This window comes from Lithobates pipiens, unplaced genomic scaffold, assembly GCF_037356315.1.
Source record: "Lithobates pipiens isolate NorthernLeopardFrog02 unplaced genomic scaffold, aLitPip1_a1.2 Scaffold_13, whole genome shotgun sequence".
NCBI lineage: Eukaryota > Metazoa > Chordata > Amphibia > Anura > Ranidae > Lithobates > Lithobates pipiens.
Genome location: NW_027507718.1, coordinates 472,607,987 through 472,623,980, shown reverse-complemented (window position 1 = coordinate 472,623,980; position 15,994 = coordinate 472,607,987). Strand labels below are relative to the sequence as shown.

Below are 15,994 nucleotides of genomic sequence, written 5' to 3'. Positions count from 1 at the left end.
TTGTTTGTAGAATTTTGAGGAAAATAATGAATTTAATCCATTTTGGAATAAGGCTGTAAAATAACTAAATGTGGAAAAAGAGAAGCGCTGTGAATACTTTCCAGGATGCACCTTACAGTATGAAGAGGAGCCTGTCTGGACCATTTTGGAAGAAAGATGGCTGGAAGATGGACAAGGCTAATATGGGACCACACTCAGGTGGAAGGAGGGGGCAATTATTAAGGACAACTGAACCAAAGGTGACGTTTTCCTTTAAAGTGGTTGTAAACTTCAGACATGAAATATGAACAAAGCATATCCCTCTATAGTGTGTCTCAATCCAAATCACTAATATTTCTCTCTCCTGCCTCCTTCCTCTGCTATCGGCATAAATCACTTATGACCAGTTTTCCTGACACCAAGCGGTAAAAAGATGACGGGGAGGGATCTCCAGCACACAGTCTGTGATTGACATCCTCAGCTCTGGTCCTGTATGAAGGGGCTGTGTCCCTTCGCTCCAATCAGCTCTCACTGAGCTCTGCATGTCACTTCCCTGTCCCCTACATTCTGAAAGCTCAGACAAGCTGTATACATTTTTGAATGGCTGAAGAGAATGGCTGCTACCCACATATATACCATGTTTCAGTAGTATTTGGAGGTTGCTGATACAGCAGCCAGGAATGTGTGTACATCTGATAACCACCCCTGGTACATTGCCCTCCCCCTCTTCCCCAGCCATGCTTCTCAGATTCTGTGCTCCCATCTGTAGACCTAGGACCAGCCTAGTGGGTGCCTCCAGGTAGAGGGGAGGGACACCAGCGAACGTCTGTTTGCTGATCTCCCCTACCTTGTATGAACCTGGCAGTGACATAAATTACATCAATCCGGCTTTGGATTTCACTTTTTCCTGCTGCTGTGGCCAGAAAAGACGCTAATGGAGTGAGATGTGCACTCTATTAGCTTCAAAAGGAGGGTAGGCAAGATATCAAGGGTCTAATTAAAGAGAACCTTTCACAACAAAATACTATTGCATAAGAAACTTGATGGAGTCAAAGCAATAATTTGAGGCCCGTTATTTATGTAAACTGTTAAGTGATGAGCTGTATGGGGCTTTTAAAGCCTTGCTTATAAAAAATATAAGGTACTGAAGTTTGTTGCCGTTTCATGCAATTTTAAGGCTTGACATGTTGGGTATCTATTTTCTTGGAACAGCATCATCTTTTATATTTTACCAAATATTGGGTAATATATTGTGCTTGTGTGCCCTAAAATTAGCTGCAGCAATTTTTTTTTGTACTGAAATTTTGTGCTTCATACACCATTAATCTAATATCGTGCAACATCTGGTACTACCTACATTTTTTTCCCATTATTATTATTTATTGTCAGTAGGGTAGTAGACTTCATAAGTAGAGCAGTGGATGGTGCAAGTAGAGCAGTGTACTTTGTCATTATGGCAGAGGACAGGATCAGCAGAGCAGTAGAGGGTGTCAGTAGGGCAGAGGATGGTACAAGTAGGGAAGAGTACTTTGTCAGGAGAGCAGTGAAAGGGGTCAGTAAGACAGAGGACAGAATCAGTAGAACAGTGGATGGTGTCAGTAAGGCAGAAGACAGGATCAGTAGAGCAGTGGATGGTGTCAGTAGGGTAGTGGACTCCACAAGCAGAGCAGTGGATGGTGTCAGTAGGGTAGTGGACTCCACAAGCGGAGCAGAGAATTGTGTCATTAGGGCAGTGGACTTTGTCAGTAGAGCAGTGTACTTTGTCATTATGGCAGAGGACAGGATCAGTAGAGCAGTGGAGGGTGTCAGTGAGACAGAAGATGGTGCAAGCATGGCAGTGTACTTTGTCAGTAGAGCAGTGGAAGGTGTTAGTAAGGCAGAGGACAGGATCAGTAGAGCAGTGGAAGGTGTCAGTGAGGCAGAGGACAGGATCAGTAGAGCAGTGGAAGGTGTCAGTAAGGCAGAGGACAGGATCAGTGGAGCAGTGGATGGTGTCAGTAAGGCAGAGGACAGGATCAGTAGAGCAGTGGATGGTGTCAGTAAGGCAGAGGACAGGATCAGTGGAGCAGTGGATGGTGTCAGTAAGGCAGAGGACAGGATCAGTGGATGGTGTCAGTAAGGCAGAAGATAGGATCAGTAGAGCAGTTGATGGTGTCAGCAGGGTAGTGGACTCCACAAGCAGAGCAAAGGATGGTGTCATTAGGGCAGTGGACTTTGTCAGTAGGACAGGATCAGTAGAGCAGTGGATGTTGTCAGTAGGGCAGTGGACTTTCTCACTAGGACAGTCAGTAGAGCAGTGGAAGGTGTCAGTAGGGTAGTGGACTTTGTCAGCAGGACAGTCAGTAGAGCAGTGGAAGGTGTCAGTAGGGTAGTGGACTTTGTCAGTAGAACAGGAACAGTAGAGCAGTGGATGGTGTCAGGAGGGCAGTGGACTTTGTCAGTAGGACAGTCAGTAGAGAAGTGGAAGGTGTCAGTAGGGCAGTGGACTTTCTCACTAGGACAGTCAGTAGAGCAGTGGAAGGTGTCAGTAGGGTAGTGGACTTTGTCAGTAGGACAGGATCAGTAGAGCAGTGGTAGGGCAGTGGACTTTCTCACTAAGACAGTCAGTAGAGCAGTGGAAGGTGTCAGTAGGGTAGTGGACTTTGTCAGTAGAACAGGATCAGTAGAGCAGTGGATGGTGTCAGGAGGGCAGTGGACTTTGTCAGTAGGACAGTCAGTAGAGAAGTGGAAGGTGTCAGTAGGACAGTCAGTAGAGCAGTGGAAGGTGTCAGTAGGGTAGTGGACTTTGTCAGTTGGACAGGATCATTAGAGCAGTGGATGGTGTCAGGAGGGCAGTGGACTTTGTCAGTAGGACAGTCAGTAGAGCAGTGGAAGGTGTCAGTAGGGTAGTGGACTTTGTCAGTTGGACAGGATCATTAGAGCAGTGGATGGTGTCAGGAGGGCAGTGGACTTTGTCAGTAGGACAGTCAGTAGAGCAGTGGAAGGTGTCAGTAGGGTAGTGGACTTTGTCAGTAGGACAGTCAGTAGAGAAGTGGAAGGTGTCAGTAGGACAGTCAGTAGAGCAGTGGAAGGTGTCAGTAGGGTAGTGGACTTTGTCAGTTGGACAGGATCATTAGAGCAGTGGATGGTGTCAGGAGGGCAGTGGACTTTGTCAGTAGGACAGTCAGTAGAGCAGTGGAAGGTGTCAGTAGGGTAGTGGACTTTGTCAGTAGGACAGTCAGTAGAGAAGTGGAAGGTGTCAGTAGGACAGTCAGTAGAGCAGTGGAAGGTGTCAGTAGGGTAGTGGACTTTGTCAGTTGGACAGGATCATTAGAGCAGTGGATGGTGTCAGGAGGGCAGTGGACTTTGTCAGTAGGACAGTCAGTAGAGCAGTGGAAGGTGTCAGTAGGGTAGTGGACTTTGTCAGTAGGACAGGATCAGTAGAGCAGTAGATGGTGTCAGGAGGGCAGTGGACTTTGTCAGTAGGACAGTCAGTAGAGCAGTGGAAGGTGTCAGTAGGGTAGTGGACTTTGTCAGTAGGACAGGATCAGTAGAGCAGTAGATGGTGTCAGGAGGGTAGTGGACTTTGTCAGTAGGACAGTCAGTGGATGGTGCAAGTAGAGCAGAGGACAGGATCGGTGGATGGTGTTAGTAGGGCAGTGGACTTTGTAAGTAGAGCAGTGGATGGTGTAGGTGGAACGGTGGATGGTTGTCATTTGTTATTTTTGGACAAGTTTTTTTTTTGCAGCCCTGCTTGGGGGCTTTGGTGAAAGATATTTCACAGCCTCAGGTGCACAGAAAGAGCTCTGCTCTGTCTTCCTGTTCATTCACAAACAGAAGCATAGTAAACAGAGTTTCTCATTCTTCAGTTATGAATGAACACAGAGAGTGATTGATCACTCACCCATTCAGAAAAGGAAATAGCCTATATATTAGATATTTACCTGCCCCTCTCCATCCTTAAAGTGACGACCTGTGTCGTAACGCATATGGTGGCATCGCGCATGCGCAGTCCAGCAGATAGCAAAATGTGATGGGTAGCCGAATGTGACGTGACACCGGATTTCAGCAGGAGAATACAGAGGATGGCTTATTGTATATTCTGCCCCTGCCGACCCTCCTGCCCAGGTGTGACCCACGGAACATGGAGGGGTTCATTGGTCTTGGGGTCCCTTCATGTCACACCAGGGTTCCCCTGAACACAAGTCCCAGCATGTCCAGGACCCCCCTCCCCCCCATGCTGACACCTGGGATGTCTTCAGTACAGGGAGGGTCCGGGGAGGTCTCAGTCCCCCCAGGCTGTAGAATGGTGACAACACAAAGCTTGGCGCTCAGAAGAGCAACTGCAGTCAAGCCCTTCACAGCCCCGAGCATTGCTGTAGCCACAACTGACCAATCACGCGGCCCAAGCCATCACCCCGCCCACTTCGGCTTTGAACGGCGCGTCCCACGCCTTTCGCGTGCGCCCTGTGAGCCGCTCGGCTTTCTGACAGGACTACATCTCCCGGCATGCTCCAGGCGGAGGCGGAAGTTGAAGCGAAACTGAAAAGTAGACAGTTGGACGGGGACGATTGGAAGGGGGTTTCTGGGCTCTATAACGAGTCTGTGACCGGAGAGAGAGGTGAGCTGCGGGCGGGGAGAGGTGCTATGTGAAGGGTTGTCATGGGAGTTCATAGGTGTGCAGTCCATGTGTAGGCCTTACAGCTGTCTGGTGCCCAGTGAGCGCACATATGTGTACGAGGAGTCACTACCATGTATGGGGAGTGAGAACACTGACCTAGGGGCCCTTACCCATGGATGAGGTAGTCTGGGCCTGCCAGGAGGTTGATATCTCTCTCTCTCTCTCTCTCTCTCTCTCTCTCTCTCTCTCTCTCTCTCTCTCTCTCTCCCTCTCCCTCTCCCTCTCTCTCTCCCTCTCCCTCTCCCTCTCCCTCTCCCTCTCCCTCTCCCTCTCCCTCTCCCTCTCCCTCTCCCTCTCCCTCTCCCTCTCCCTCTCCCTCTCCCTCTCCCTCTCCACGTTCTGTGGCTGATTGAGGTGATAATTAAATTCGCCCCAGAACCTGTGTTATTACTCTGTCCTGGTTTAAAGGGATGATGTGCGTGCCCCTGGGAGGCGCGAGCCCCCTCCCCCTTCCGTGCCTCGCGGGGGGTGTAGGTGCTCCTTCCATTTTTTGGCTCCCAGGGAGGCGGCTATGTTGAGGCCCTACAGGTGAAGTGGAAAGCCCAACTATATTTATCTAGGCCAGAGCTCCCACAAGAATCTCTCAAGTAAAAAAACAAAACACAATTTTAGCCACCAATCTGACAGGTGCCTACTTACCTCTGTGAATGGACCATGCCATTGAGAGTAAGTCCACCCGTTACAAAAAATAAATGCAAAAGCATTGCAGAAGTGGCCAGTGGATGGTGGGTGCAATGCCAGGATCCTGCACACCCTTCCTCCAGCTCTATGTCTGTATAGAGGTACAGGCTTTCAGCTGGAGGAATTGTCAGTGGGCTACAAGGGCACTGATTGCCGCACTTGTGTTCATTTGAGAACTACAAGTCTGTCCGTCAGGGTGAAGTGACTTTTTGAACTTGTTACTTGACCCGCACAGTCTTCAGAGCGACAGTCCCAACTCTACCCCGCACATGCTGTGCGTGCAAACCATGGCCTCCTTCATCCCAATGGTTGGTACATACTCGATGCGGCCATAGAGGAGTACAGACTCTGCTGTGAGACTGAATGTGGTCACGTTGCTTGTGTAGTAGGGCCCAGACTGAACCTTTTTTAAGCAAAGCCTGGGGGCTTCCCAGAGAAGTGATTTCACTTTCTTTTTATTTCTTTAGGACCGGTGTACTATCACATAGTGTTCCCCATTGGATAGTGTCCGCTGTGTACTGCGCATGCGCAGTACACAGGACGCACAGATCCTGAAAATGAACGGCGCCTGCTCCGTGAGTCCAGGTTCTAGCCCCACCATCCAAGTGGACATGGTTAGAATAAAAAGAGCTGAGCGCAGTGAGGCCGTGCCCGAAGCGTGGCGAGGGGACCTCTAATATGTGCAGCCCTATGTCCACTTGGATGGTGGGGCTTGCACCTCAACTCACGGCGCAGGCGTCATTCATCTTCGGAGATTTTCCGAAGCTCCCAAGCGCTGCGCCTGCGCAGTACGGGGTGGACACTTCTAGATGGCCGGACGCTATATGGCAGAACACCGGGTTGCTTTCAAATTGATCTCCAGTTTTAAAGAAAAATATCTACGTATCTAATAATTGTGATGCACTTATAATGGAGTCTTTTTTTTTTTTATTGGGGCATCAAGTCGCACACAGAAGGAATTCCTGTGTGTACAGAGGAAATTGAGAGAAAAAAAATCTTGACATGGAGAATATGTTCCAGGGGTTATATAGAGAATATAGGCGCACAGGTTGATGCATAGCACGAGTGCGCACAACAGAGGGTTGCCTAGCACAACATAAATGTGGAGGCAAGGGGTCGTATAATATAGCGGTACTCTGAAATGAAAATTCTGTACTGAAATCAAAAATGTAGGATGCACAAAAACCAAATGGGACGGTTATGAAAAAATATATATATTTTTTCTTTCAATTAATGTGGCTGGAGTTTTTGCATTGTAGTCAATGGGGGGATGTGATTTTTGCATGGTAGTCAGTGGGGGACATGATTTTGCCATTGAAGTCAGTAGGGGACACGGCATGCCATTATCGCTACTTTTTTTTTTTTTTTTTCTCTATCGGTAAAGCTCCCATAAGCCTATTTTCGGACAATAATTTTCAGGGGCCGATATTGGAGCATCCCTAGTATGATATGGTTCTATAATTTGCCACCATGCATTGCTTGTATTGGTGAGTGATCCGTGTGATAAACCTATGCATCGAATGTCAGCATGGTTGTGTGTTCTATTAGAGAAATTGGCGTGGAAATGAAAGGGTGGGGAAAAGACCCCAAAAATAAAGGAAGAAAAGGCAGAGAAGGACAGGGAGGAGGGGGGGAGGTAAAGGGACTTACAAATTTTGCCAGGAAGCCGGGTGGTAAACAGCCCATATAATGCGAGTTTTTAACTCTTAACTTTTTATTTGCTTTAATGCATTGAGCACAATAAAGTAAACTATTTGTTAAAATCCTTATCCAGCACTTCAGTTTACAACGTTCAGTGTTGCTTCCCTCAACTTCCAGTCTTCACAGGAAAGAGTTTGCAGTAGACAGTGCAGTCTGGAGTTGGTCTACTAGCATTGGATAAGGAAGGAGCAGGGGCGTGCCTTACTATCCTAGGCTATAGGGCCGTGTGTTTCTACTGATGCTCACAGTGTAGGGAGACACAATTATAGCCCCTGCATGCAAGAAAAGGGAGCCACCTTGTAACGGCAAACCTGGGACATTGACCATTGCACCAACTTAAACTAAAACATTGGCAAGGAAGGACTAAATGATTAAGAAGCTGAAGCTGTATATTCGGTAAATAATGAAATCAGCTGTGGAAAGTTCTTAGTAGTACGTTGGATCACGAACATAATCCGTTCCAGAAGAATACTTGTAATCCAAAGCACTCGTATATAAAAGCGAGTTTCCCCATAGGAATCAATGGAAACTCAGATAATTTGTTCCTGTGTCACTGATGGTGTATGCAGTACCACATGTGACCCGAGGTTTGGGGGTGCACCGAAGACACTCAGAGAAGCTTGGAGACACTTGGGAACGGAGCGTCACCGACGCCCTGACACCTCTGGCCAAATGCAGTACTGCACAACGCAGAGGCTTTAAAGCGGTTGTATAGTCTTTTTACCTACAGGTTAGCCTATAATAAGGCTTACCTGTAGGTAAAATATCCCTTAAACCTGTATGATGAACTCCCCTTGCAATGAGCCGCTGACTGCAGAGGTGCATGCGCACAGGGGATTCTCGGCTGAAAGCCCGGCAGACGCCGGACCCTGCAGAGAAGAAATCTCCCATGCGCACGTGCGGGAGTGATGATATCGCTGATCCGGCCACTCGCAGCGCTGGAGCAGCAATACCCGGAAGACACGCCGAGGTAACATGTCAGCTCCCTCGGCGTGTATAGAGATGTCGGGACCTCATTCTAAGGTAAGTAGTATTTCATAATGAGCTAGTATGTGGTGCATACTAGCTCATTATGCTTTTTCCCTTGCAGGTCTGAAATGAAAAAAAATTTCAGCAGGTTTACTCCCGCTTTAATCCTCTTCATCTTGCAAGACAACGCTTGAAAATCGAGTCAGAATAGAAAAAAAATTAAAAATGGCTCGTAAACCGTATTACTCGCAATCTGAGGTTTTGCTTTAATAACTGTTCTGCCCCACTTTAATATATCTTTCTGTTGTATTCAACTCAATTTATTTATTTTTTTCTTAGTATGCTGACATCTAGTGGTGGTTTCTGACTTCTGACCACTACAACTTGTTTACTAATGTGGTTTTGGTTTCTCTCTGTCCACCCCTCCTGTTTACTGTAAGTTAGTTTATTCCCAGCTCCCTGTTTCTTCCATGTTCCCCCAGTCAGTATTATTATTATTATTATTATTATTATTTTATTTTCCCAAGTGTTCTTCTAGGACAGCCCTTGAGAGATGGAGCTCCTCCCATCGACACAGGAAACACATTGCCACAGTTCAAAAGGCGGTCCCTGGTCAGTCATTTGTGTTTCCTCCGTTGGAGGAACATGTTGCCAGGAACCTGGAGGCCCCTCTCAGGGGCTGCCTGAGAACCTGTAAGCCATAAGGGACCGGGTCCTGTTTTTTGGCTGCAGTAGGGTCCATACCTATTTTTTGTGGCTCGGGTACTGTCCAGCTGAATCGGAGCAGACCCGTTACCCTCCTCCTTCCAGTGCCGAGGTGGCCAGGGGCAGAATGACTCCGGTTTCCCCCAGGAGCGGTGAGTGGAACCTTCCATCTCTGCTCCTTGTTGCGGTGGGGTCAGAGACGCCGAGCGTCATTTCCGGCGGAACCGCATCATCACTGTGACTTCTGGTTCCGGGTCTCTAGGGTACAAGGAGGAGAGGGAGAGCCAGCGCGGTGCCTGTGCAGTCCCGACCAGGGTCCAGCAATACCGGACTAGCGGTGGGATCCGGAGCGGCAGAGGGGGACCATGGAGGCTATTCCCCAGGACACTCCGGCGGAGGCAGGCACCAGCCAATCCCAGGTAGGCTGCTGGGCATGCTATTACTCTGGTGGTTTAAGGAGTGGTGGTGTTTGTAGGCTGGGTTCTGTAGTGCCCCCTGGTGGTGGTTAACTCACAGTTAAGGATGTATGCAGTTGGTGGTGATTCTAAGGAGGGACATGGAGCTGACGCTAAAAAAGATTCCCCCTTAGCAAAATTTCTGGGCTCCTTTAAAGAGGAAATGGTGTCGACCTTTAAGTCCCTCCGGGAGTTAATCACTGACGTAGGATCAGCTGCCTCCACTAATAAAACAACTGCAATCTCCTCCTCACCATGCCTTACAACACCAAGCTCAGGGGAGCCCCGTATGGTCAGGGAGCCTAGCCCCACGTTGATTAGCCCCGATTGCTCTGATACAGACTCTGATCAGGAAGAGGATCAAGCAACATCTAAAGCCTCAAAGTATAGATTGTCTCTTGAGGAAGTAGATGAGTTAATGGGTGCTATCTATGATACGCTGGAAATTGAGGAGGAAGAAACTCAGTTATCCAGACATAAGATGTATGAGGCTCTGGGGAAAAAGAAAGCAAGGGTTTTCCCTATACATAAGGTGCTTTTTGACCTTGTCCTTAACCACTACAATACAGGGCACTTTCACCCCCTTCCTTCCCAGCCCAATTTTCAGCTTTCTGCGCTCTAGCGCTTTCAGTGACAATTGCGCGGTCATGCTACACTGTACTCAAATGAAATTGTTATCATTTTGTTCGCACAAATAGAGCTTTATTTTGGTGTTATTTATTCACGACTCCGTTTTTTTTTTTTTTTTTGCGATATAAGCGCAAAAATAGCGGAAATTTGGAAAAAAAACAATATTTTCTTTTTTCTATTTGAAAAGAAATCCAATAAAATCAAATTTTGTCATAAATTTAAGCCAAAATGTATTCTGCTACATGTTTTTGGTAAAAAAAAATTCCGTTAAGTGTATAATAATTGGTTTGTGTGATCACGGACATATGTACGCAAATGATCATGTACATATGTGTGCAGGTGATCACGTACATGTGTGTGCAGATAATCATTGGGACATGTAATTTTAGTGGGACATATGTGGGGGACATGTTTTTATTATTTGGGGACATGTGTGTTTTGGGGACATGTGTGTTTTGGGGACATGTGTGTTTTGGGGACATGTGTGTTTTGGGGACATGTGTGGGGACTGTGTTTGTACTGTGTGGTGTGTTTACACTACACTGATGATCAGTGAGTAAAAAGCTGTAAAAAGCAGCCCATACTCACTGATCATCAGCCGGCTGCAGCGTTCTGCTCTCCTCTCCTCAGCGGTGACTTCCGTGTGAGGAGAGGAGAGACACGATTTCCTAGCAACCGGCTGTTTGTTTACATCACATGACGGCCGTGATTGGACACGGCCGTCATGTGATCAGGAGGGCCAATCACAGAGCCCTCCTGCCGATCTGAGATGTGCCGTGTCCGGGTGACACGAGCACATCGGGATCGCGCCGCTGCGCGGGCGCGCGCGCGATCCCGCTACTCCTGAATGATGTTCCTGAACGTCCTATCAGGAGTAGACGGCTCCCACCCGGCCGTATATATGCATCAGCCGGGTGGGAAGTGGTTAAGGAGTGGTCTGAACCAGATAAAAAGGTTTTCTTAAATCCCTTAAGAGAAGGTTCCCTTTTGATGAGAGCCCAGAGGCGGCCTGGAATAAAAATCCTAAACTAGACGCCCCTCTGTCCAAAGTCTCAAAGCAGGCTGATCTGGCCTTTAAGGATATGGGCCATCTGAAAGATCCAATGGACAGGAGAACAGACATTGTCTTAAAGAGGGCCTGGGATGCCTCTATGGCAGGCTTAAAACCAGCTCTAGCCACTTCTTGTGTAGCTAGAAACCTGGAGTTCTGGTTGTCGCAACTGCAGGAACATCTAAAAGAAGGCACTCCTAGGGGGGAGCTTCTGAAATCCTTCCCTATGCTTTTTAAGGCCACTAGTTTCATCTCTGACGCCTCCACAGAATCCGTTAAAATTTAAGGCTAAGTCAGCAGCACTTTCAGTGGCAGCAAGGAGGTCAGTATGGATGAAAACTTGGGGGGGGGGGAGACACGTCGTCTAAAACCCGCCTGTGCAGCGTCCCTTTTTACAGGAGACTTAGTCTTTGGGCCTGAATTAGATTCCGCCTTAGAAAGGACGGCGGATAAAAAAAAAAACCTTTCCTGCAAAAAAGAAAAATTTTCAAAGAAAATGTTTTCGTCCCTTCAAGGAACCCTCGAAATCAGAGAAGAGTTCAACCCCAAAAAAAACATTGGTCGGGACATAAAGGGAAAGGGGGCATACTGTTTAGCCACCCCAATCAGGACCCCAAACCCCAGTGACGTCAGGGTTCCTGTGGGAGGAAAATTAAGCAAATTTCTTCCACAATGGGAAGAGACAACCTCGAACGAGTTTGTCTGAAATATAATAAAAAGGGTCACGCGCTGGAATTCCACAGCAGCCCTCCCTCAAAGTTTTTGGTGACAAAACTTCCAAGTCACTCAGAAAAGGCCAGGGTCTTACCTTTACTGATAGGGGAAATGGTGGATCAAGAGGTATTGACACCAGTCCCTATTCAGGAACAAGGAGACGGTTTTTACTCGCACATTTTCGTGGTAAAAAAGCCGTCAGGGAGGTTCAGACTAATTATGAACCTCCGACCACTGAATCGCTCCATCCGTTACAAGAGATTTCGGATGGAGTCCATTTATTCCATAAAGAATCTCCTGCAGAAAGATATTTATGGCAACCCTGGATCTAAGGGATGCTTATCTGCATATTCCAATAAGGGAGGAATGCCAGAAATTCCTTTGGATGGCAGTGCAGAAAGTTTACCACTTTCAGTGCAGAGCGCTCCCCTTCGGTCTTTCATCCTCCCCAAGAATCTTTACCAAGGTTCTCGGAGAGAGGCTCTAGTTCCACTGAGGCTTCAATCAGTCTCAATTATTCCCTATCTAGATGACCTGCTCCTAACAGCACACTTGGAGAGTCGTCTTTCTCAGGATCTGGAGTTAACTCAACTCAGCCTGAGTCGATTAGGGTGGATTGTCATTCGGGAGAAATCCAAGACAACCCCAACACAGGAGATCCTGTATTTGGGTTACTGGATCAAGTCTGTAGATCAGAAAATTATACTGCCGGAAGAAAAGATTTTGAATCTGTGGCAGAGAACATCTTTTCTTCAATGCAGCCCCAAATGTACGGTGAGGGAAGTAATGTCGGTCTTAGGTCTTATGACAGCAGCCATTCCAGCCATACAATGGGCCAGGTTCCACCAAAGAGACCTTCAGGGATTTCTGTTGGAACAATTAAAGGGCAGAGATCTGGAGGAGGAGGTATCGATCCCCCTCAAAGATAAAACGCTCCCTCTGGTGGTGGAAGGACAGGGAGAACCTAAACAAAGGGGTTCATTGGGTCCTTCCTATCACTTCAACACTGACAACGGATGCGAGCAGCTGGGGCTGGGGTCGCCCACCTCAGCTCAAGCTGGGTCCAGGACAAGTGGACCCCGGAAGAGAAATGTTTCTCTTCCAATTGGAAGGAGCTAACAGCGATCCTGAGAGCTATTTTAGCCTTTCACCCCACAATACAGGGTCACCATCTACAAGTCCGTTCAGACAATATGACGGCTGTAGCATACATAAACAAACAAGGAGGTACCAGAAGTCCTTGTTTGATGTTGGTAGCCAGACGCATTTTTCAGTGGGCAGAAGCCAATCTGGAATCCATTTCTGCAGTTCACCTGAAAGGGGAGCTGAACAGCACGGCGGACTTCTTGAGTCGACAAAAAGTTTCGAACCAAGAATGGTCCTTACACCCAGAGGCATTCAATCTCCTAACAACTCACTGGGGAAAACCAGAAGTAGACCTTTTTGCGAGCAAAGAGAATGCAAAGGTTCCCAATTTTTGCTCGCTAAACCCAAGAGATCAGCCCCTGGCTGTAGATGCCTTGCAAACTCCATGGACTTTCAGTCTGGCGTATGCATTTCCCCCTCTTCATCTCATTCCGAGGGTCCTAGCAAGATTCCTCATGGAAAAAACCTGTTTGATTCTAGTGGCACCATTCTGGCCCAGGAGACCATGGTTCACAACGTTGCTACAATTGACAGACTGTCCGCCTCTAAGGCTTCCCTGCAGACAGGACCTCCTGTCGCAGGGACCTCTTTGTCATCCACAGGTGGCCACACTGAAGCTTTCAGCGTGGTTACTGAGGAGGAAATCTTAAGGAGTAAGGTCCTGACAGATGAGGTAAGTGCGACCTTACTACAGAGTCGCAAACCAGTCATGAGGGCTATTTACAAAAAAGTCTGGAAAAAATTTAATAGCTGGCTGAATAGCCGTGACATAAATACGGCTAATATTCTACAGTTTTTACAGGAAGGTGTAAACAAAGGATTAACCCTAAGTACTATTAAGGTACACATAGCTGCCTTAAGTGTGTACCTAGATGAACGCTTACAGGGAAATCCTTTTGTCGCTAGGTTCTGTAAGGCAGTCGCTAGACGTAAGCCGGTTAGAGTCAGCAAAGTCCCATCCTGGGATTTAGCAGTTGTACTAAAAGCTTTCTTGGGGTCACCCTTTGAGCCCATCTTAGAGGTCTCCCTAAGGCTTATTACATTTAAGGCAGTAGTCCTGGTGGCAATCACTTCAGCCCGTAGGGTCAGTGAAATCCAAGCCCTTTCCATCAGGGAACCTTTTCTACAGATCCTAGAAGACAGTCATTCTAAAGACGGACCCTGGGTTCTTACCAAAGGTAGCATCTAGCTTCCATAGGTCCCAAGATATTGTCCTCCCCTCATTTTGTCAAAATGCAGCAAATGAGAAAGAAGAACGTTTTAATTTATTTGATGTGAGGAGGTGTATTCTAGAATAACTTAAAGTAACAAATCATTTCAGAATCTCTTACTCCCTTTTTGTCCTTTTTTCCAGGCAGCGTAGGGGGCAAAAAGCTTCAAAAGTAACCATAGCTAGATGGATTAGGCTAGCTATAGCAGAGGGGTATAAGGCCTTGAATAGAGATCCTCCTGAGGGTGTTAAAGCTCACTCAACAAGAGCGTTGTCTGCATCCTGGGCAGAAAGAGCTGGTGCCACCCCGGAGCAGGTATGTAAAGCAGCCACATGGTCAAGCTTTTCCACCTTTACAAGGCATTACCGACTGAACCTAATGTCTAGTCAGGATCAGGCCTTTGGGAGGAAAGTCCTCCAGGCCGTGCCCCCCCCCCTAATCTGGTAAGTACTTGGGGATCCTCTCAAGGGCTGTCCTGGAAGAACACTTGGGAAAACTGGAGTTAGTACTTACCGGTAACTCCTTTTCCGGTGGTCTTCCAGGACAGCACGATCCCACCCTTTATTTGATTATAGTGATGTACTTCATGTACATCATGTACGTGATGTTATTACCTGTTATGGTTTATATGTTTTTCAGTTCCATCCTTCAGTTCTTGGTGAATGACTGACCAGGGACCTGAGGGACCGCCTTTTGAACTGTGGCAATGTGTTTCCTGTGTCGATGGGAGGAGCTCCATCTCTCAAGGGCTGTCCTGGAAGACCACCGGAAAAGGAGTTACCGGTAAGTACTAACTCCAGTTTTTATTTATTTTTTACACAAGCAGGGCTCTGGAAAGATGTCTTCTTCAAAATAACTGGAAAAAATATCCTCTGTACTACAATCGGCTAACGTAAAATTGTGTTGGATTAAACTTCTGTGTCTTATTGAAGATTTAAGCTGCCTGTGGATGGTGCCAAGTCAGCAAGTGACTATGTCCGCACAGATTAGATCTAAGGTGGTATGTTAATGCTTAAAGGATAAGTTCACCTTCACAGAAAACCTATATGGTGAATTTACATTGGACCTCCTCCCGGTCCTGCTGTACCTGAAGCCAGGGATCACCCCGCTAGGAGACACTGGGTCACCGATTCACTGGTCCAGGGATTTGAGATTCCCGCAGATTTTTCTCCTTCTCCAGAGCTGACAGGACAGGCTAGGCAGGTTTTGATTGGTCAACGTTGTCCATGTGATGGTGCCCACCAACTAGAATGTCTCCTGTACGTACCTTTATGAGATTAAGCCGTGGGGTATTTCAAATCCCTGGACCGATGAAGTAGGGTCTTGATGTCTCCTAGTGGGTGATTGCTGGCCTCAGGTACAGTGGAACCGCGAGGGGGGGCCTGGGAGGGGGTCTTGGGGGGGGGGGGGAGGTGAGGAAGGGAACCCAGTGTAAGTTCACCTTACAGATTTTCTGTAAAGTTGAACCTGCCCTTTTTAAAGTGGCATTTGAAACGGAACAATAACTGGGTGTTTAATATTACTTTAACCAGTTCCCGACCGGCGCACGCTGATGTACGTTGGGCATACCTGTACGTCCCTTTGAATTAGCCGCCATACCATCGCATGCATGCTGGCCTGGAGCTCCGTGAGTAGGATTGCAGGTCCCGCAGACTCGATGTCCGCGGGGTACCCGCGTTCGTCTTATGGAGAGGAAGATCGGGGAGATGCTAATTTAAATAAGCATCTCCCCATTCTGCCTAGTGACAGTGTCACTGATCACAGCTCCCTGTGATCGGGAGCAGAGATCAGTGATGTGTCACACATGGCCTATCCCCACCCCACCCCCCCCCCCCCCTCTACAGTTAGAGCACATCCCTAGGACACACTTAACCCCTACAGCGCCACCTAGTGTTAACCCCTTCACTGCCAGTCACACTTACACAGTAATAAATGCAATTTTAATCGCACTGATCGCTGTATAAATGTTGTTCCAAAATTGTCAGATGTGTCCACCATAAAGTCAGTCACGATAAAAATCGCTGATCGTCGCCCTTACTAGTGAAACAAAAAGATGAATAAAAATGCCATAAAACGATCCCCTATTTTGTAG

General features: G+C 47.5%; 1 protein-coding gene across 1 annotated transcript in view; it reads left to right on the top strand.

The window, feature by feature from the left end:
- The first annotated feature begins 4,413 nt into the window (after window positions 1–4,413).
- Window positions 4,414–15,994, top strand: part of RNF4 (ring finger protein 4) — a 52,744-nt gene continuing 41,163 nt past the window's right edge. The window contains exon 1 of the mRNA XM_077477907.1: window positions 4,414–4,579. The gene's annotated coding sequence lies outside the window, so the exon portion shown is untranslated. The remainder of the gene's footprint in view (window positions 4,580–15,994) is intronic.